Source organism: Taudactylus pleione, unplaced genomic scaffold, assembly GCF_031769625.1.
Source record: "Taudactylus pleione unplaced genomic scaffold, aTauple2 ptg003615l, whole genome shotgun sequence".
NCBI classification, from domain to species: domain Eukaryota; kingdom Metazoa; phylum Chordata; class Amphibia; order Anura; family Myobatrachidae; genus Taudactylus; species Taudactylus pleione.
The window spans coordinates 206,155-228,783 of NW_028287951.1; the positions used below are offsets into that span (position 1 = coordinate 206,155).

The 22,629-nt window shown below is 35.7% G+C and overlaps 14 non-coding genes across 14 annotated transcripts; all 14 read left to right on the forward strand.

Annotated features, from left to right (window-relative positions):
- Positions 1-116: 116 nt before the first annotated feature.
- Positions 117-190, forward strand: TRNAI-AAU (transfer RNA isoleucine (anticodon AAU)). The gene has a single exon. It is a non-coding gene; the product is annotated as a tRNA-Ile (tRNA).
- Positions 191-985: 795 nt separating this feature from the next.
- TRNAT-AGU (transfer RNA threonine (anticodon AGU)) lies at positions 986-1,059 on the forward strand. The gene has a single exon. It is a non-coding gene; the product is annotated as a tRNA-Thr (tRNA).
- An 808-nt stretch (positions 1,060-1,867) lies between these two features.
- Positions 1,868-1,941, forward strand: TRNAI-AAU (transfer RNA isoleucine (anticodon AAU)). The gene has a single exon. It is a non-coding gene; the product is annotated as a tRNA-Ile (tRNA).
- Positions 1,942-4,487: 2,546 nt separating this feature from the next.
- On the forward strand, positions 4,488-4,561 carry TRNAI-AAU (transfer RNA isoleucine (anticodon AAU)). Its single transcript has one exon. It is a non-coding gene; the product is annotated as a tRNA-Ile (tRNA).
- A 1,690-nt stretch (positions 4,562-6,251) lies between these two features.
- TRNAT-AGU (transfer RNA threonine (anticodon AGU)) lies at positions 6,252-6,325 on the forward strand. Its single transcript has one exon. It is a non-coding gene; the product is annotated as a tRNA-Thr (tRNA).
- Positions 6,326-7,133: 808 nt separating this feature from the next.
- TRNAI-AAU (transfer RNA isoleucine (anticodon AAU)) lies at positions 7,134-7,207 on the forward strand. The gene has a single exon. It is a non-coding gene; the product is annotated as a tRNA-Ile (tRNA).
- A 2,546-nt stretch (positions 7,208-9,753) lies between these two features.
- TRNAI-AAU (transfer RNA isoleucine (anticodon AAU)) lies at positions 9,754-9,827 on the forward strand. Its single transcript has one exon. It is a non-coding gene; the product is annotated as a tRNA-Ile (tRNA).
- Positions 9,828-10,635: 808 nt separating this feature from the next.
- On the forward strand, positions 10,636-10,709 carry TRNAI-AAU (transfer RNA isoleucine (anticodon AAU)). The gene has a single exon. It is a non-coding gene; the product is annotated as a tRNA-Ile (tRNA).
- A 2,546-nt stretch (positions 10,710-13,255) lies between these two features.
- On the forward strand, positions 13,256-13,329 carry TRNAI-AAU (transfer RNA isoleucine (anticodon AAU)). The gene has a single exon. It is a non-coding gene; the product is annotated as a tRNA-Ile (tRNA).
- Positions 13,330-14,137: 808 nt separating this feature from the next.
- Positions 14,138-14,211, forward strand: TRNAI-AAU (transfer RNA isoleucine (anticodon AAU)). Its single transcript has one exon. It is a non-coding gene; the product is annotated as a tRNA-Ile (tRNA).
- An 807-nt stretch (positions 14,212-15,018) lies between these two features.
- TRNAI-AAU (transfer RNA isoleucine (anticodon AAU)) lies at positions 15,019-15,092 on the forward strand. Its single transcript has one exon. It is a non-coding gene; the product is annotated as a tRNA-Ile (tRNA).
- An 808-nt stretch (positions 15,093-15,900) lies between these two features.
- On the forward strand, positions 15,901-15,974 carry TRNAI-AAU (transfer RNA isoleucine (anticodon AAU)). The gene has a single exon. It is a non-coding gene; the product is annotated as a tRNA-Ile (tRNA).
- Positions 15,975-16,782: 808 nt separating this feature from the next.
- Positions 16,783-16,856, forward strand: TRNAI-GAU (transfer RNA isoleucine (anticodon GAU)). Its single transcript has one exon. It is a non-coding gene; the product is annotated as a tRNA-Ile (tRNA).
- A 5,216-nt stretch (positions 16,857-22,072) lies between these two features.
- TRNAI-AAU (transfer RNA isoleucine (anticodon AAU)) lies at positions 22,073-22,146 on the forward strand. Its single transcript has one exon. It is a non-coding gene; the product is annotated as a tRNA-Ile (tRNA).
- Positions 22,147-22,629: the final 483 nt, after the last annotated feature.

Here is a 22,629-nt window from a genome sequence, read left to right on the forward strand (position 1 = left end):
GGAACCCATTATTAGAGAGTCTTCCTCTACTCAATATTGCTGATATTTGAAATACTGAATGTTCTCCTGTTTTAGGTACATTTGGCATTTATGAGTTTGCTGATGCTTTTATGTTTGGCCGGTTAGCTCAGTTGGTTAGAGCGTGGTGCTAATAACGCCAAGGTCATGTGTTCGATCCCCATACGGGCCATGTGCTTTTTCTTGTTGTCCTACAAGAAATGCCAAGAAGGGATTTTATCCAGCGGCAAAGTGCATGAAGTGTGGGATGAATGCATTGGCTACAGTTAGCAGCCCTTGAAACTTGCTAGAGAACATCATAGACACATACAAAACAGAGAATTTTTAAATCCATGTTAGGAATAAACAAAAATGTCATCCTTTGGCTGATGCAGCATTTCTCTATATGGCATACATAGAAAACTTTTTCTCAAATATAGCAATATGGCAAATCTAAGAAATGCTATGGCAAATTAATCAATCAGGACATTTATTTGGTGATTGAATCTACTATGGGGGACTAAGTTTTAAGACGAGAAGAAGAAAAGACCTTTACTCTCATTAGTGCACACTGAAGAAGAAAATTCTTAAAACCAGAATATCTTAAAACCATAGCACAAGTGATGGATCACTGCATTCTTATTGCAACTTTTCCTATTTCCAAATGTTTGACAAACATCTCTCCAGTTGAAAACTGATTTGAAACAGCTTCAAAATTAGTTTGGAGTAAAAAAACCACTGAAGATGATGGGATTTATACAAAGTTTAAATATTAAAATTCAACTTTAAGGAAATTGAACAAAGTTAGGTCCCACCAAGATTTGAAATCAGATTACTGGATTCAAAGTTCAAAGGGCTCACCATTACACCATGGAACCCATTATTAGAGAGTCTTCCTCTACTCAATATTGCTGATCTTTGAATTACTGAATGTTCTCCTGTTTTAGGTACATTTGGCATTTTTGAGTTTGATTATGCTTTTATGTTTGGCCGGTTAGCTCAGTTGGTTAGAGTGTGGTGCTAGTATCGCCAAGGTCATGGGTTTGATCCCCATATGGGCAATGTGATTTTTCTTGTTGTCCTACAAGAAATGCCAAGAAGGGATTTTATCCAGCTGCAAAGTGCATGAAGTGTGGGATGAATGCATTGGCTACAGTTAGCAGCCCTTGAAACTTGCTCGAGAACATCATAGACACATACAAAATAGAGAATTTTTAAATCCATGTTAGGAATAAACAAAAATGTCATCCATTGGCTGATGCAGCATTTCTCTATATGGCATACATAGAAAACTTTTTCTCAAATATAGCAATATGGCAAATCTAAGAAATGCTATGGCAAATTAATCAATCAGGACATTTATTTGGTGATTGAATCTACTATGGGGGACTAAGTTTTAAGAAGAGAAGAAGAACAGACCTTTACTCTCATTAGTGCACACTGAAGAAGAAAATTCTTAAAACCAGAATATCTTAAAACCATAGCACAAGTGATGGATCACTGCATTCTTATTGCAACTATTCCTATTTCCAAATGTTTGACAAACATCTCTCCAGTTGAAAACTGATTTGAAACAGTTTCAAAATTAGTTTGGAGTAAAGAAACCACTGAAGATGATGGGATTTATACAAAGTTTAAATATAGATAAGCTATCCTAAAATTCAACTTTAAGGAAATTGAACAAAGTTAGGTCCCACCAAGAATTGAAATCAGATTACTGGATTCAAAGTCCAAAGCGCTCACCATTACACCATGGAACCCATTATTAGAGAGTCTTCCTCTACTCAATATTGCTGATCTTTGAAATACTGAATGTTCTCCTGTTTTAGGTACATTTGGCATTTATGAGTTTGCTGATGCTTTTATGTTTGGCCGGTTAGCTCAGTTGGTTAGAGCGTGGTGCTAATAACGCCAAGGTCATGTGTTCGATCCCCATACGGGCCATGTGCTTTTTCTTGTTGTCCTACAAGAAAGGCCAAGAAGGGATTTTATCCAGCGGCAAATTGCATGAAGTGTGGGATGAATGCATTGGCTACAGTTAGCAGCCCTTGAAACGTGCTAGAGAACATCATAGACACATACAAAACAGATAATTTTTAAATCCATGTTAGGAATAAACAAAAATGTCATCCTTTGGCTGATGCAGCATTTCTCTATATGGCATACATAGAAAACTTTTTCTCAAATATAGCAATATGGCAAATCTAAGAAATGCTAAGGCAAATTAATCAATCAGGACATTTATTTGGTGATTGAATCTACTATGGGGGACTAAGTTTTAAGAAGAGAAGAAGAACAGACCTTTACTCTCATTAGTGCACACTGAAGAAGAAAATTCTTAAAACCAGAATATCTTAAAACCATAGCACAAGTGATGGATCACTGCATTCTTATTGCAACTTTTCCTATTTCCAAATGTTTGACAAACATCTCTCCAGTTGAAAACTGAATTGAAACAGTTTCAAAATTAGTTTGGAGTAAAAAAAACACTGAAGATGATGGGATTTATACAAAGTTTAAATATAGATAAGCTATCCTAAAATTCAACTTTAAGGAAATTGAACAAAGTTAGGTCCCACCAAGATTTGAAATCAGATTACTGGATTCAAAGTCCAAAGTGCTCACCATTACACCATGGAACCCAATATTAGAGAGTCTTCCTCTACTCAATATTGCTGATCTTTGAAATACTGAATGTTCTCCTGTTTTAGGTAAATTTGGCATTTATGAGTTTGCTGATGCTTTTATGTTTGGCCGGTTAGCTCAGTTGGTTAATAACGCCAAGGTCATGGGTTCGATCCCCATACGGGCCATGTGCTTTTTCTTGTTGTCCTACAAGAAATGCCAAGAAGGGATTTTATCCAGCGGCAAAGTGCATGAAGTGTGGGATGAATGCATTGGCTACAGTTAGCAGCCCTTGAAACTTGCTCGAGAACATCATAGACACATACAAAATAGAGAATTTTTAAATCCATGTTAGGAATAAACAAAAATGTCATCCATTGGCTGATGCAGCATTTCTCTATATGGCATACATAGAAAACTTTTTCTCAAATATAGCAATATGGCAAATCTAAGAAATGCTATGGCAAATTAATCAATCAGGACATTTATTTGGTGATTGAATCTACTATGGGGGACTAAGTTTTAAGAAGAGAAGAAGAACAGACCTTTACTCTCATTAGTGCACACTGAAGAAGAAAATTCTTAAAACCAGAATATCTTAAAACCATAGCACAAGTGATGGATCACTGCATTCTTATTGCAACTATTCCTATTTCCAAATGTTTGACAAACATCTCTCCAGTTGAAAACTGATTTGAAACAGTTTCAAAATTAGTTTGGAGTAAAAAAACCACTGAAGATGATGGGATTTATACAAAGTTTAAATATAGATAAGCTATCCTAAAATTCAACTTTAAGGAAATTGAACAAAGTTAGGTCCCACCAAGATTTGAAATCAGATTACTGGATTCAAAGTCCAAAGTGCTCACCATTACACCATGGAACCCAATATTAGAGAGTCTTCCTCTACTCAATATTGCTGATCTTTGAAATACTGAATGTTCTCCTGTTTTAGGTAAATTTGGCATTTATGAGTTTGCTGATGCTTTTATGTTTGGCCGGTTAGCTCAGTTGGTTAATAACGCCAAGGTCATGGGTTCGATCCCCATACGGGCCATGTGCTTTTTCTTGTTGTCCTACAAGAAATGCCAAGAAGGGATTTTATCCAGCGGCAAAGTGCATGAAGTGTGGGATGAATGCATTGGCTACAGTTAGCAGCCCTTGAAACTTGCTCGAGAACATCATAGACACATACAAAATAGAGAATTTTTAAATCCATGTTAGGAATAAACAAAAATGTCATCCATTGGCTGATGCAGCATTTCTCTATATGGCATACATAGAAAACTTTTTCTCAAATATAGCAATATGGCAAATCTAAGAAATGCTATGGCAAATTAATCAATCAGGACATTTATTTGGTGATTGAATCTACTATGGGGGACTAAGTTTTAAGAAGAGAAGAAGAACAGACCTTTACTCTCATTAGTGCACACTGAAGAAGAAAATTCTTAAAACCAGAATATCTTAAAACCATAGCACAAGTGATGGATCACTGCATTCTTATTGCAACTATTCCTATTTCCAAATGTTTGACAAACATCTCTCCAGTTGAAAACTGATTTGAAACAGTTTCAAAATTAGTTTGGAGTAAAGAAACCACTGAAGATGATGGGATTTATACAAAGTTTAAATATAGATAAGCTATCCTAAAATTCAACTTTAAGGAAATTGAACAAAGTTAGGTCCCACCAAGAATTGAAATCAGATTACTGGATTCAAAGTCCAAAGCGCTCACCATTACACCATGGAACCCATTATTAGAGAGTCTTCCTCTACTCAATATTGCTGATCTTTGAAATACTGAATGTTCTCCTGTTTTAGGTACATTTGGCATTTATGAGTTTGCTGATGCTTTTATGTTTGGCCGGTTAGCTCAGTTGGTTAGAGCGTGGTGCTAATAACGCCAAGGTCATGTGTTCGATCCCCATACGGGCCATGTGCTTTTTCTTGTTGTGCTACAAGAAAGGCCAAGAAGGGATTTTATCCAGCGGCAAAGTGCATGAAGTGTGGGATGAATGCATTGGCTACAGTTAGCAGCCCTTGAAACTTGCTCGAGAACATCATAGACACATACATAATAGAGAATTTTTAAATCCATGTTAGGAATAAACAAAAATGTCATCCATTGGCTGATGCAGCATTTCTCTATATGGCATACATAGAAAACTTTTTCTCAAATATAGCAATATGGCAAATCTAAGAAATGCTATGGCAAATTAATCAATCAGGACATTTATTTGGTGATTGAATCTACTATGGGGGACTAAGTTTTAAGAAGAGAAGAAGAACAGACCTTTACTCTCATTAGTGCACACTGAAGAAGAAAATTCTTAAAACCAGAATATCTTAAAACCATAGCACAAGTGATGGATCACTGCATTCTTATTGCAACTATTCCTATTTCCAAATGTTTGACAAACATCTCTCCAGTTGAAAACTGATTTGAAACAGTTTCAAAATTAGTTTGGAGTAAAGAAACCACTGAAGATGATGGGATTTATACAAAGTTTAAATATAGATAAGCTATCCTAAAATTCAACTTTAAGGAAATTGAACAAAGTTAGGTCCCACCAAGAATTGAAATCAGATTACTGGATTCAAAGTCCAAAGTGCTCACCATTACACCATGGAACCCATTATTAGAGAGTCTTCCTCTACTCAATATTGCTGATCTTTGAAATACTGAATGTTCTCCTGTTTTAGGTACATTTGGCATTTATCAGTTTGCTGATGCTTTTATGTTTGGCCGGTTAGCTCAGTTGGTTAGAGCGTGGTGCTAATAATGCCAAGGTCATGTGTTCGATCCCCATATGGGCCATGTGCTTTTTCTTGTTGTCCTACAAGAAATGCCAAGAAGGGATTTTATCCAGCTGCAAAGTGCATGAAGTGTGGGATGAATGCATTGGCTACAGTTAGCAGCCCTTGAAACTTGCTAGAGAACATCATAGACACATACAAAACAGAGAATTTTTAAATCCATGTTAGGAATAAACAAAAATGTCATCCTTTGGCTGATGCAGCATTTCTCTATATGGCATACATAGAAAACTTTTTCTCAAATATAGCAATATGGCAAATCTAAGAAATGCTAAGGCAAATTAATCAATCAGGACATTTATTTGGTGATTGAATCTACTATGGGGGACTAAGTTTTAAGAAGAGAAGAAGAACAGACCTTTACTCTCATTAGTGCACACTGAAGAAGAAAATTCTTAAAACCAGAATATCTTAAAACCATAGCACAAGTGATGGATCACTGCATTCTTATTGCAACTTTTCCTATTTCCAAATGTTTGACAAACATCTCTCCAGTTGAAAACTGATTTGAAACAGCTTCAAAATTAGTTTGGAGTAAAAAAACCACTGAAGATGATGGGATTTATACAAAGTTTAAATATAGATAAGCTATCCTAAAATTCAACTTTAAGGAAATTGAACAAAGTTAGGTCCCACCAAGATTTGAAATCAGATTACTGGATTCAAAGTTCAAAGGGCTCACCATTACACCATGGAACCCATTATTAGAGAGTCTTCCTCTACTCAATATTGCTGATCTTTGAATTACTGAATGTTCTCCTGTTTTAGGTACATTTGGCATTTTTGAGTTTGATTATGCTTTTATGTTTGGCCGGTTAGCTCAGTTGGTTAGAGTGTGGTGCTAGTATCGCCAAGGTCATGGGTTTGATCCCCATATGGGCAATGTGATTTTTCTTGTTGTCCTACAAGAAATGCCAAGAAGGGATTTTATCCAGCTGCAAAGTGCATGAAGTGTGGGATGAATGCATTGGCTACAGTTAGCAGCCCTTGAAACTTGCTCGAGAACATCATAGACACATACAAAATAGAGAATTTTTAAATCCATGTTAGGAATAAACAAAAATGTCATCCATTGGCTGATGCAGCATTTCTCTATATGGCATACATAGAAAACTTTTTCTCAAATATAGCAATATGGCAAATCTAAGAAATGCTATGGCAAATTAATCAATCAGGACATTTATTTGGTGATTGAATCTACTATGGGGGACTAAGTTTTAAGAAGAGAAGAAGAACAGACCTTTACTCTCATTAGTGCACACTGAAGAAGAAAATTCTTAAAACCAGAATATCTTAAAACCATAGCACAAGTGATGGATCACTGCATTCTTATTGCAACTATTCCTATTTCCAAATGTTTGACAAACATCTCTCCAGTTGAAAACTGATTTGAAACAGTTTCAAAATTAGTTTGGAGTAAAGAAACCACTGAAGATGATGGGATTTATACAAAGTTTAAATATAGATAAGCTATCCTAAAATTCAACTTTAAGGAAATTGAACAAAGTTAGGTCCCACCAAGAATTGAAATCAGATTACTGGATTCAAAGTCCAAAGCGCTCACCATTACACCATGGAACCCATTATTAGAGAGTCTTCCTCTACTCAATATTGCTGATCTTTGAAATACTGAATGTTCTCCTGTTTTAGGTACATTTGGCATTTATGAGTTTGCTGATGCTTTTATGTTTGGCCGGTTAGCTCAGTTGGTTAGAGCGTGGTGCTAATAACGCCAAGGTCATGTGTTCGATCCCCATACGGGCCATGTGCTTTTTCTTGTTGTCCTACAAGAAAGGCCAAGAAGGGATTTTATCCAGCGGCAAATTGCATGAAGTGTGGGATGAATGCATTGGCTACAGTTAGCAGCCCTTGAAACGTGCTAGAGAACATCATAGACACATACAAAACAGATAATTTTTAAATCCATGTTAGGAATAAACAAAAATGTCATCCTTTGGCTGATGCAGCATTTCTCTATATGGCATACATAGAAAACTTTTTCTCAAATATAGCAATATGGCAAATCTAAGAAATGCTAAGGCAAATTAATCAATCAGGACATTTATTTGGTGATTGAATCTACTATGGGGGACTAAGTTTTAAGAAGAGAAGAAGAACAGACCTTTACTCTCATTAGTGCACACTGAAGAAGAAAATTCTTAAAACCAGAATATCTTAAAACCATAGCACAAGTGATGGATCACTGCATTCTTATTGCAACTTTTCCTATTTCCAAATGTTTGACAAACATCTCTCCAGTTGAAAACTGAATTGAAACAGTTTCAAAATTAGTTTGGAGTAAAAAAAACACTGAAGATGATGGGATTTATACAAAGTTTAAATATAGATAAGCTATCCTAAAATTCAACTTTAAGGAAATTGAACAAAGTTAGGTCCCACCAAGATTTGAAATCAGATTACTGGATTCAAAGTCCAAAGTGCTCACCATTACACCATGGAACCCAATATTAGAGAGTCTTCCTCTACTCAATATTGCTGATCTTTGAAATACTGAATGTTCTCCTGTTTTAGGTAAATTTGGCATTTATGAGTTTGCTGATGCTTTTATGTTTGGCCGGTTAGCTCAGTTGGTTAATAACGCCAAGGTCATGGGTTCGATCCCCATACGGGCCATGTGCTTTTTCTTGTTGTCCTACAAGAAATGCCAAGAAGGGATTTTATCCAGCGGCAAAGTGCATGAAGTGTGGGATGAATGCATTGGCTACAGTTAGCAGCCCTTGAAACTTGCTCGAGAACATCATAGACACATACAAAATAGAGAATTTTTAAATCCATGTTAGGAATAAACAAAAATGTCATCCATTGGCTGATGCAGCATTTCTCTATATGGCATACATAGAAAACTTTTTCTCAAATATAGCAATATGGCAAATCTAAGAAATGCTATGGCAAATTAATCAATCAGGACATTTATTTGGTGATTGAATCTACTATGGGGGACTAAGTTTTAAGAAGAGAAGAAGAACAGACCTTTACTCTCATTAGTGCACACTGAAGAAGAAAATTCTTAAAACCAGAATATCTTAAAACCATAGCACAAGTGATGGATCACTGCATTCTTATTGCAACTATTCCTATTTCCAAATGTTTGACAAACATCTCTCCAGTTGAAAACTGATTTGAAACAGTTTCAAAATTAGTTTGGAGTAAAAAAACCACTGAAGATGATGGGATTTATACAAAGTTTAAATATAGATAAGCTATCCTAAAATTCAACTTTAAGGAAATTGAACAAAGTTAGGTCCCACCAAGATTTGAAATCAGATTACTGGATTCAAAGTCCAAAGTGCTCACCATTACACCATGGAACCCAATATTAGAGAGTCTTCCTCTACTCAATATTGCTGATCTTTGAAATACTGAATGTTCTCCTGTTTTAGGTAAATTTGGCATTTATGAGTTTGCTGATGCTTTTATGTTTGGCCGGTTAGCTCAGTTGGTTAATAACGCCAAGGTCATGGGTTCGATCCCCATACGGGCCATGTGCTTTTTCTTGTTGTCCTACAAGAAATGCCAAGAAGGGATTTTATCCAGCGGCAAAGTGCATGAAGTGTGGGATGAATGCATTGGCTACAGTTAGCAGCCCTTGAAACTTGCTCGAGAACATCATAGACACATACAAAATAGAGAATTTTTAAATCCATGTTAGGAATAAACAAAAATGTCATCCATTGGCTGATGCAGCATTTCTCTATATGGCATACATAGAAAACTTTTTCTCAAATATAGCAATATGGCAAATCTAAGAAATGCTATGGCAAATTAATCAATCAGGACATTTATTTGGTGATTGAATCTACTATGGGGGACTAAGTTTTAAGAAGAGAAGAAGAACAGACCTTTACTCTCATTAGTGCACACTGAAGAAGAAAATTCTTAAAACCAGAATATCTTAAAACCATAGCACAAGTGATGGATCACTGCATTCTTATTGCAACTATTCCTATTTCCAAATGTTTGACAAACATCTCTCCAGTTGAAAACTGATTTGAAACAGTTTCAAAATTAGTTTGGAGTAAAGAAACCACTGAAGATGATGGGATTTATACAAAGTTTAAATATAGATAAGCTATCCTAAAATTCAACTTTAAGGAAATTGAACAAAGTTAGGTCCCACCAAGAATTGAAATCAGATTACTGGATTCAAAGTCCAAAGCGCTCACCATTACACCATGGAACCCATTATTAGAGAGTCTTCCTCTACTCAATATTGCTGATCTTTGAAATACTGAATGTTCTCCTGTTTTAGGTACATTTGGCATTTATGAGTTTGCTGATGCTTTTATGTTTGGCCGGTTAGCTCAGTTGGTTAGAGCGTGGTGCTAATAACGCCAAGGTCATGTGTTCGATCCCCATACGGGCCATGTGCTTTTTCTTGTTGTCCTACAAGAAAGGCCAAGAAGGGATTTTATCCAGCGGCAAAGTGCATGAAGTGTGGGATGAATGCATTGGCTACAGTTAGCAGCCCTTGAAACTTGCTCGAGAACATCATAGACACATACAAAATAGAGAATTTTTAAATCCATGTTAGGAATAAACAAAAATGTCATCCATTGGCTGATGCAGCATTTCTCTATATGGCATACATAGAAAACTTTTTCTCAAATATAGCAATATGGCAAATCTAAGAAATGCTATGGCAAATTAATCAATCAGGACATTTATTTGGTGATTGAATCTACTATGGGGGACTAAGTTTTAAGAAGAGAAGAAGAACAGACCTTTACTCTCATTAGTGCACACTGAAGAAGAAAATTCTTAAAACCAGAATATCTTAAAACCATAGCACAAGTGATGGATCACTGCATTCTTATTGCAACTATTCCTATTTCCAAATGTTTGACAAACATCTCTCCAGTTGAAAACTGATTTGAAACAGTTTCAAAATTAGTTTGGAGTAAAGAAACCACTGAAGATGATGGGATTTATACAAAGTTTAAATATAGATAAGCTATCCTAAAATTCAACTTTAAGGAAATTGAACAAAGTTAGGTCCCACCAAGAATTGAAATCAGATTACTGGATTCAAAGTCCAAAGCGCTCACCATTACACCATGGAACCCATTATTAGAGAGTCTTCCTCTACTCAATATTGCTGATCTTTGAAATACTGAATGTTCTCCTGTTTTAGGTACATTTGGCATTTATGAGTTTGCTGATGCTTTTATGTTTGGCCGGTTAGCTCAGTTGGTTAGAGCGTGGTGCTAATAACGCCAAGGTCATGTGTTCGATCCCCATACGGGCCATGTGCTTTTTCTTGTTGTCCTACAAGAAAGGCCAAGAAGGGATTTTATCCAGCGGCAAAGTGCATGAAGTGTGGGATGAATGCATTGGCTACAGTTAGCAGCCCTTGAAACGTGCTAGAGAACATCATAGACACATACAAAACAGATAATTTTTAAATCCATGTTAGGAATAAACAAAAATGTCATCCTTTGGCTGATGCAGCATTTCTCTATATGGCATACATAGAAAACTTTTTCTCAAATATAGCAATATGGCAAATCTAAGAAATGCTAAGGCAAATTAATCAATCAGGACATTTATTTGGTGATTGAATCTACTATGGGGGACTAAGTTTTAAGAAGAGAAGAAGAACAGACCTTTACTCTCTTTAGTGCACACTGAAGAAGAAAATTCTTAAAACCAGAATATCTTAAAACCATAGCACAAGTGATGGATCACTGCATTCTTATTGCAACTTTTCCTATTTCCAAATGTTTGACAAACATCTCTCCAGTTGAAAACTGAATTGAAACAGTTTCAAAATTAGTTTGGAGTAAAAAAACCACTGAAGATGATGGGATTTATACAAAGTTTAAATATAGATAAGCTATCCTAAAATTCAACTTTAAGGAAATTGAACAAAGTTAGGTCCCACCAAGATTTGAAATCAGATTACTGGATTCAAAGTCCAAAGTGCTCACCATTACACCATGGAACCCAATATTAGAGAGTCTTCCTCTACTCAATATTGCTGATCTTTGAAATACTGAATGTTCTCCTGTTTTAGGTAAATTTGGCATTTATGAGTTTGCTGATGCTTTTATGTTTGGCCGGTTAGCTCAGTTGGTTAATAACGCCAAGGTCATGGGTTCGATCCCCATACGGGCCATGTGCTTTTTCTTGTTGTCCTACAAGAAATGCCAAGAAGGGATTTTATCCAGCGGCAAAGTGCATGAAGTGTGGGATGAATGCATTGGCTACAGTTAGCAGCCCTTGAAACTTGCTCGAGAACATCATAGACACATACAAAATAGAGAATTTTTAAATCCATGTTAGGAATAAACAAAAATGTCATCCATTGGCTGATGCAGCATTTCTCTATATGGCATACATAGAAAACTTTTTCTCAAATATAGCAATATGGCAAATCTAAGAAATGCTATGGCAAATTAATCAATCAGGACATTTATTTGGTGATTGAATCTACTATGGGGGACTAAGTTTTAAGAAGAGAAGAAGAACAGACCTTTACTCTCATTAGTGCACACTGAAGAAGAAAATTCTTAAAACCAGAATATCTTAAAACCATAGCACAAGTGATGGATCACTGCATTCTTATTGCAACTATTCCTATTTCCAAATGTTTGACAAACATCTCTCCAGTTGAAAACTGATTTGAAACAGTTTCAAAATTAGTTTGGAGTAAAAAAACCACTGAAGATGATGGGATTTATACAAAGTTTAAATATAGATAAGCTATCCTAAAATTCAACTTTAAGGAAATTGAACAAAGTTAGGTCCCACCAAGATTTGAAATCAGATTACTGGATTCAAAGTCCAAAGTGCTCACCATTACACCATGGAACCCAATATTAGAGAGTCTTCCTCTACTCAATATTGCTGATCTTTGAAATACTGAATGTTCTCCTGTTTTAGGTAAATTTGGCATTTATGAGTTTGCTGATGCTTTTATGTTTGGCCGGTTAGCTCAGTTGGTTAATAATGCCAAGGTCATGGGTTCGATCCCCATACGGGCCATGTGCTTTTTCTTGTTGTCCTACAAGAAATGCCAAGAAGGGATTTTATCCAGCGGCAAAGTGCATGAAGTGTGGGATGAATGCATTGGCTACAGTTAGCAGCCCTTGAAACTTGCTCGAGAACATCATAGACACATACAAAATAGAGAATTTTTAAATCCATGTTAGGAATAAACAAAAATGTCATCCATTGGCTGATGCAGCATTTCTCTATATGGCATACATAGAAAACTTTTTCTCAAATATAGCAATATGGCAAATCTAAGAAATGCTATGGCAAATTAATCAATCAGGACATTTATTTGGTGATTGAATCTACTATGGGGGACTAAGTTTTAAGAAGAGAAGAAGAACAGACCTTTACTCTCATTAGTGCACACTGAAGAAGAAAATTCTTAAAACCAGAATATCTTAAAACCATAGCACAAGTGATGGATCACTGCATTCTTATTGCAACTATTCCTATTTCCAAATGTTTGACAAACATCTCTCCAGTTGAAAACTGATTTGAAACAGTTTCAAAATTAGTTTGGAGTAAAGAAACCACTGAAGATGATGGGATTTATACAAAGTTTAAATATAGATAAGCTATCCTAAAATTCAACTTTAAGGAAATTGAACAAAGTTAGGTCCCACCAAGAATTGAAATCAGATTACTGGATTCAAAGTCCAAAGCGCTCACCATTACACCATGGAACCCATTATTAGAGAGTCTTCCTCTACTCAATATTGCTGATCTTTGAAATACTGAATGTTCTCCTGTTTTAGGTACATTTGGCATTTATGAGTTTGCTGATGCTTTTATGTTTGGCCGGTTAGCTCAGTTGGTTAGAGCGTGGTGCTAATAACGCCAAGGTCATGTGTTCGATCCCCATACGGGCCATGTGCTTTTTCTTGTTGTCCTACAAGAAAGGCCAAGAAGGGATTTTATCCAGCGGCAAAGTGCATGAAGTGTGGGATGAATGCATTGGCTACAGTTAGCAGCCCTTGAAACTTGCAAGAGAACATCATAGACACATACAAAACAGAGAATTTTTAAATCCATGTTAGGAATAAACAAAAATGTCATCCTTTGGCTGATGCAGCATTTCTCTATAAGGCATACATAGAAAACTTTTTCTCAAATATAGCAATATGGCAAATCTAAGAAATGCTAAGGCAAATTAATCAATCAGGACATTTATTTGGTGAATGAATCTACTATGGGGGACTAAGTTTTAAGAAGAGAAGAAGAACAGACCTTTACTCTCATTAGTGCACACTGAAGAAGAAAATTCTTAAAACCAGAATATCTTAAAACCATAGCACAAGTGATGGATCACTGCATTCTTATTGCAACTTTTCCTATTTCCAAATGTTTGACAAACATCTCTCCAGTTGAAAACTGATTTGAAACAGCTTCAAAATTAGTTTGGAGTAAAAAAACCACTGAAGATGATGGGATTTATACAAAGTTTAAATATAGATAAGCTATCCTAAAACTCAACTTTAAGGAAATTGAACAAAGTTAGGTCCCACCAAGATTTGAAATCAGATTACTGGATTCAAAGTCCAAAGTGCTCACCATTACACCATGGAACCCATTATTAGAGAGCCTTCCTCTACTCAATATTGCTGATCTTTGAAATACTGAATGTTCTCCTGTTTTAGGTACATTTGGCATTTATCAGTTTGCTGATGTTTTTATGTTTGGCCGGTTAGCTCAGTTGGTTAGAGCGTGGTGCTAATAACGCCAAGGTCATGTGTTCGATCCCCATACAGGCCATGAGCTTTTTCTTGTTGTCCTACAAGAAATGCCAAGAAGGGATTTTATCCAGCGGCAAAGTGCATGAAGTGTGGGATGAATGCATTGGCTACAGTTAGCAGCCCTTGAAACTTGCTAGAGAACATCATAGACACATACAAAACAGAGAATTTTTAATCCATGTTAGGAATAAACAAAAATGTCATCCATTGGCTGATGCAGCATTTCTCTATATGGCATACATAGAAAACTTTTTCTCAAATATAGCAATATGGCAAATCTAAGAAATGCTAAGGCAAATTAATCAATCAGGACATTTATTTGGTGATTGAATCTACTATGGGGGACTAAGTTTTAAGACGAGAAGAAGAACAGACCTTTACTCTCATTAGTGCACACTGAAGAAGAAAATTCTTAAAACCAGAATATCTTAAAACCATAGCACAAGTGATGGATCACTGCATTCTTATTGCAACTTTTCCTATTTCCAAATGTTTGACAAACATCTCTCCAGTTGAAAACTGATTTGAAACAGCTTCAAAATTAGTTTGGAGTAAAAAAACCACTGAAGATGATGGAATTTATACAAAGTTTAAATATAGATAAGCTATCCTAAAATTAAACTTTAAGGAAATTGAACAAAGTTAGGTCCCACCAATATTTGAAGTCAGATTACTGGATTCAAAGTCCAAAGTGCTCACCATTACACCATGGAACCCATTATTAGAGAATCTTCCTCTACTCAATATTGCTGATCTTTGAAATACTGAATGTTCTCCTGTTTTAGGTACATTTGGCATTTTTGTGTTTGCTGATGCTTTTATGTTTGGCCGGTTAGCTCAGTTGGTTAGAGCGTGGTGCTAATAACGCCAAGGTCATGTGTTCGATCCCCATATGGGCCATGTGCTTTTTCTTGTTGTCCTACAAGAAATGCCAAGAAGGGATTTTATCCAGCGGCAAAGTGCATGAAGTGTGGGATGAATGCATTGGCTACAGTTAGCAGCCCTTGAAACTTGCTAGAGAACATCATAGACACATACAAAACAGAGAATTTTTAAATCCATGTTAGGAATAAACAAAAATGTCATCCTTTGGCTGATGCAGCATTTCTCTATATGGCATACATAGAAAACTTTTTCTCAAATATAGCAATATGGCAAATCTAAGAAATACTAAGGCAAATTAATCAATCAGGACATTTATTTGGTGAATGAATCTACTATGGGGGACTAAGTTTTAAGAAGAGAAAAAGAACAGAACTTTACTCTCATTAGTGCACACTGAAGAAGAAAATTCTTAAAACCAGAATATCTTAAAACCATAGCACAAGTGATGGATCACTGCATTCTTATTGCAACTTTTCCTATTTCCAAATGTTTGACTAACATCTCTCCAGTTGAAAACTGATTTGAAACAGCTTCAAAATTAGTTTGGAGTAAAAAAACCACTGAAGATGATGGGATTTATACAAAGTTTAAATATAGATAAGCTATCCTAAAATTCAACTTTAAGGAAATTGAACAAAGTTAGGTCCCACCAAGATTTGAAATCAGATTACTGGATTCAAAGTCCAAAGCGCTCACCATTACACCATGGAACCCATTGTTTGAGAGTCTTCCTCTACTCAATATTGCTGATCTTTGAAATACTGAATGTTCTCCTGTTTTAGGTACATTTGGCATTTTTGTGTTTGCTGATGCTTTTATGTTTGGCCGGTTAGCTCAGTTGGTTAGAGCGTGGTGCTAATAACGCCAAGGTCATGTGTTCGATCCCCATATGGGCCATGTGCTTTTTCTTGTTGTCCTACAAGAAATGCCAAGAAGGGATTTTATCCAGCGGCAAAGTGCATGAAGTGTGGGATGAATGCATTGGCTACAGTTAGCAGCCCTTGAAACTTGCTAGAGAACATCATAGACACATACAAAACAGAGAATTTTTAAATCCATGTTAGGAATAAACAAAAATGTCATCCTTTGGCTGATGCAGCATTTCTCTATATGGCATACATAGAAAACTTTTTCTCAAATATAGCAATATGGCAAATCTAAGAAATACTAAGGCAAATTAATCAATCAGGACATTTATTTGGTGAATGAATCTACTATGGGGGACTAAGTTTTAAGAAGAGAAAAAGAACAGAACTTTACTCTCATTAGTGCACACTGAAGAAGAAAATTCTTAAAACCAGAATATCTTAAAACCATAGCACAAGTGATGGATCACTGCATTCTTATTGCAACTTTTCCTATTTCCAAATGTTTGACTAACATCTCTCCAGTTGAAAACTGATTTGAAACAGCTTCAAAATTAGTTTGGAGTAAAAAAACCACTGAAGATGATGGGATTTATACAAAGTTTAAATATAGATAAGCTATCCTAAAATTCAACTTTAAGGAAATTGAACAAAGTTAGGTCCCACCAAGATTTGAAATCAGATTACTGGATTCAAAGTCCAAAGCGCTCACCATTACACCATGGAACCCATTGTTTGAGAGTCTTCCTCTACTCAATATTGCTGATCTTTGAAATACTGAATGTTCTCCTGTTTTAGGTACATTTGGCATTTTTGTGTTTGCTGATGCTTTTATGTTTGGCCGGTTAGCTCAGTTGGTTAGAGTGTGGTGCTGATAATGCCAAGGTCATGTGTTCGATCCCCATACGGGCCATGTGCTTTTTCTTGTTGTCCTACAAGAAATGCCAAGAAGGGATTTTATCCAGCGGCAAAGTGCATGAAGTGTGGGATGAATGCATTGGCTACAGTTAGCAGCCCTTGAAACTTGCTAGAGAACATCATAGACACATACAAAACAGAGAATTTTTAAATCCTTGTTAGGAATAAACAAAAATGTCATCCTTTGGCTGATGCAGCATTTCTCTATATGGCATACATAGAAAACTTTTTCTCAAATATAGCAATATGGCAAATCTAAGAAATGCTAAGGCTAATTAATCAATCAGGAGATTTATTTGGTGATTGAATCTACTATGGGGGACTAAGTTTTAAGAAGAGAAGAAGAACAGACCTTTACTCTCATTAGTGCACACTGAAGAAGAAAATTCTTAAAACCAGAATATCTTAAAACCATAGCACAAGTGATGGATCACTGCATTCTTATTGCAACTTTTCCTAATTCCAAATGTTTGACAAACATCTCTCCAGTTGAAAACTGATTTGAAACAGCTTCAAAATTAGTTTGGAGTAAAAAAACCACTGAAGATGATGGGATTTATACAAAGTTTAAATATAGATAAGCTATCCTAAAATTCAACTTTAAGGAAATTGAACAAAGTTAGGTCTCACCAAGATTTGAAATCAGAATACTGGATTCAAAGTCCAAAGTGCTCACCATTACACCATGGAACCCATTATTAGAGAGTCTTCCTCTACTCAATATTGCTGATCTTTGAAATACTGAATGTTCTCCTGTTTTAGGTACATTTGGCATTTTTGAGTTTGATGATGTTTTTATGTTTGGCCGGTTAGCTCAGTTGGTTAGAGTGTAGTGCTAATAACGCCAAGGTCATGTGTTCGATCCCCATATGGGCCATGTGCTTTTTCTTGTTGTCCTACAAGAAATGCCAAGAAGGGATTTTATCCAGCGGCAAAGTGCATGAAGTGTGGGATGAATGCATTGGCTACAGTTAGCAGCCCTTGAAATTTGCTAGAGAACATCATAGACACATACAAAACAGAGAATTTTTAAATCCTTGTTAGGAATAAACAAAAATGTCATCCTTTGGCTGATGCAGCATTTCTCTATATGGCATACATAGAAAACTTTTTCTCAAATATAGCAATATGGCAAATCTAAGAAATGCTAAGGCTAATTAATCAATCAGGAGATTTATTTGGTGATTGAATCTACTATGGGGGACTAAGTTTTAAGAAGAGAAGAAGAACAGACCTTTACTCTCATTAGTGCACACTGAAGAAGAAAATTCTTAAAACCAGAATATCTTAAAACCATAGCACAAGTGATGGATCACTGCATTCTTATTGCAACTTTTCCTAATTCCAAATGTTTGACAAACATCTCTCCAGTTGAAAACTGATTTGAAACAGCTTCAAAATTAGTTTGGAGTAAAAAAACCACTGAAGATGATGGGATTTATACAAAGTTTAAATATAGATAAGCTATCCTAAAATTCAACTTTAAGGAAATTGAACAAAGTTAGGTCTCACCAAGATTTGAAATCAGAATACTGGATTCAAAGTCCAAAGTGCTCACCATTACACCATGGAACCCATTATTAGAGAGTCTTCCTCTACTCAATATTGCTGATCTTTGAAATACTGAATGTTCTCCTGTTTTAGGTACATTTGGCATTTTTGAGTTTGATGATGTTTTTATGTTTGGCCGGTTAGCTCAGTTGGTTAGAGTGTAGCGCTAATAACGTCAAGGTCATGTGTTCGATCCCCATATGGGCCATGTGCTTTTTCTTGTTGTCCTACAAGAAATGCCAAGAAGGGATTTTATCCAGCGGCAAAGTGCATGAAGTGTGGGATGAATGCATTGGCTACAGTTAGCAGCCCTTGAAACTTGCTAGAGAACATCATAGACACATACAAAACAGAGAATTTTTAAATCCTTATTAGGAATAAACAAAAATGTCATCCTTTGGCTGATGCAGCATTTCTCTATATGGCATACATAGAAAACTTTTTCTCAAATATAGCAATATGGCAAATCTAAGAAATGCTAAGGCTAATTAATCAATCAGGAGATTTATTTGGTGATTGAATCTACTATGGGGGACTAAGTTTTAAGAAGAGAAGAAGAACAGACCTTTACTCTCATTAGTGCACACTGAAGAAGAAAATTCTTAAAACCAGAATATCTTAAAACCATAGCACAAGTGATGGATCACTGCATTCTTATTGCAACTTTTCCTAATTCCAAATGTTTGACAAACATCTCTCCAGTTGAAAACTGATTTGAAACAGCTTCAAAATTAGTTTGGAGTAAAAAAACCACTGAAGATGATGGGATTTATACAAAGTTTAAATATAGATAAGCTATCCTAAAATTCAACTTTAAGGAAATTGAACAAAGTTAGGTCTCACCAAGATTTGAAATCAGAATACTGGATTCAAAGTCCAAAGTGCTCACCATTACACCATGGAACCCATTATTAGAGAGTCTTCCTCTACTCAATATTGCTGATCTTTGAAATACTGAATGTTCTCCTGTTTTAGGTACATTTGGCATTTTTGAGTTTGATGATGTTTTTATGTTTGGCCGGTTAGCTCAGTTGGTTAGAGTGTAGTGCTAATAACGCCAAGGTCATGTGTTTGATCCCCCATATGGGCCATGTGCTTTTTCTTGTTGTCCTACAAGAAATGCCAAGAAGGGATTTTATCCAGCGGCAAAGTGCATGAAGTGTGGGATGAATGCATTGGCTACAGTTAGCAGCCTTTGAAACTTGCTAGAGAACATCATAGACACATACAAAACAGAGAATTTTTAAATCCATGTTAGGAATAAACAAAAATGTCATCCTTTGGCTGATGCAGCATTTCTCTATATGGCATACATAGAAAACTTTTTCTCAAATATAGCAATATGGCAAATCTAAGAAAATCTATGGCAAATTAATCAATCAGGACATTTATTTGGTGATTGAATCTACTATGGGGGACTAAGTTTTAAGAAGAGAAGAAGAACAGACCTTTACTCTCATTAGTGCACACTGAAGAAGAAAATTCTTAAAACCAGAATATCTTAAAACCATAGCACAAGTGATGGATCACTGCATTCTTATTGCAACTTTTCCTATTTCCAAATGTTTGACAAACATCTCTCCAGTTGAAAACTGATTTGAAACAGCTTCAAAATTAGTTTGGAGTAAAAAAACCACTGAAGATGATGGGATTTATACAAAGTTTAAATATAGATAAGCTATCCTAAAATTCAACTTTAAGGAAATTGAACAAAGTTAGGTCCCACCAAGATTTGAAATCAGATTACTGAATTCAAAGTCCAAAGTGCTCACCATTACACCATGGAACCCAATATTAGAGAGTCTTCCTCTACTCAATATTGCTGATCTTTGAAATACTGAATGTTCTCCTGTTTTAGGTACATTTGGCATTTTTGTGTTTGCTGATGCTTTTATGTTTGGCCGGTTAGCTCAGTTGGTTAGAGTGTAGTGCTAATAACGCCAAGGTCATGTGTTCGATCCCCATATGGGCCATGTGCTTTTTCTTGTTGTCCTACAAGAAATGCCAAGAAGGGATTTTATCCAGCGGCAAAGTGCATGAAGTGTGGGATGAATGCATTGGCTACAGTTAGCAGCCCTTGAAACTTGCTAGAGAACATCATAGACACATACAAAACAGAGAATTTTTAAATCCATGTTAGGAATAAACAAAAATGTCATCCTTTGGCTGATGCAGCATTTCTCTATATGGCATACATAGAAAACTTTTTCTCAAATATAGCAATATGGCAAATCTAAGAAATGCTAAGGCTAATTAATCAATCAGGAGATTTATTTGGTGATTGAATCTACTATGGGGGACTAAGTTTTAAGAAGAGAAGAACAGACCTTTACTCTCATTAGTGCACACTGAAGAAGAAAATTCTTAAAACCAGAATATCTTAAAACCATAGCACAAGTGATGGATCACTGCATTCTTATTGCAACTTTTCCTAATTCCAAATGTTTGACAAACATCTCTCCAGTTGAAAACTGATTTGAAACAGCTTCAAAATTAGTTTGGAGTAAAAAAACCACTGAAGATGATGGGATTTATACAAAGTTTAAATATAGATAAGCTATCCTAAAATTCAACTTTAAGGAAATTGAACAAAGTTAGGTCTCACCAAGATTTGAAATCAGAATACTGGATTCAAAGTCCAAAGTGCTCACCATTACACCATGGAACCCATTATTAGAGAGTCTTCCTCTACTCAATATTGCTGATCTTTGAAATACTGAATGTTCTCCTGTTTTAGGTACATTTGGCATTTTTGAGTTTGATGATGTTTTTATGTTTGGCCGGTTAGCTCAGTTGGTTAGAATGTAGTGCTAATAACGCCAAGGTCATGTGTTCGATCCCCATATGGGCCATGTGCTTTTTCTTATTGTCCTACAAGAAATGCCAAGAAGGGATTTTATCCAGCGGCAAAGTGCATGAAGTGTGGGATGAATGCATTGGCTACAGTTAGCAGCCCTTGAAACTTGCTAGAGAACATCATAGACACATACAAAACAGAGAATTTTTAAATCCATGTTAGGAATAAACAAAAATGTCATCCTTTGGCTGATGCAGCATTTCTCTATATGGCATACATAGAAAACTTTTTCTCAAATATAGCAATATGGCAAATCTAAGAAAATCTATGGCAAATTAATCAATCAGGACATTTATTTGGTGATTGAATCTACTATGGGGGACTAAGTTTTAAGACGAGAAGAAGAACAGACCTTTACTCTCATTAGTGCACACTGAAGAAGAAAATTCTTAAAACCAGAATATTTTAAAACCATAGCACAAGTGATCGATCACTGCATTCTTATTGCAACTTTTCCTATTTCCAAATGTTTGACAAACATCTCTCCAGTTGAAAACTGATTTGAAACAGCTTCAAAATTAGTTTGGAGTAAAGAAACCACTGAAGATGATGGGATTTATACAAAGTTTAAATATAGATAAGCTATCCTAAAATTCAACTTTAAGGAAATTGAACAAAGTTAGGTCCCACAAAGATTTGAAATCTGATTACTGGATTCAAAGTCCAAAGTGCTCACCATTACACCATGGAACCCATTATTAGAGAGTCTTCCTCTACTCAATATTGCTGATCTTTGAAATACTGAATGTTCTCCTGTTTTAGGTACATTTGGCATTTTTGTGTTTGCTGATGCTTTTATGTTTGGCCGGTTAGCTCAGTTGGTTAGAGCGTGGTGCTAATAACGCCAAGGTCATGTGTTCGATCCCCATATGGGCCATGTGCTTTTTCTTGTTGTCCTACAAGAAATGCCAAGAAGGGATTTTATCCAGCGGCAAAGTGCATGAAGTGTGGGATGAATGCATTGGCTACAGTTAGCAGCCCTTGAAACTTGCTAGAGAACATCATAGACACATAAATAACAGAGAATTTTTAAATCCATGTTAGGAATAAACAAAAATGTCATCCTTTGGCTGATGCAGCATTTCTCTATATGGCATACATAGAAAACTTTTTCTCAAATATAGCAATATGGCAAATCTAAGAAATGCTATGGCAAATTAATCAATCAGGACATTTATTTGGTGATTGAATCTACTATGGGGGACTAAGTTTTAAGAAGAGAAGAAGAACAGACCTTTACTCTCATTAGTGCACACTGAAGAAGAAAATTCTTAAAACCAGAATATCTTAAAACCATAGCACAAGTGATGGATCACAGCATTCTTATTGCAACTATTCCTATTTCCAAATGTTTGACAAA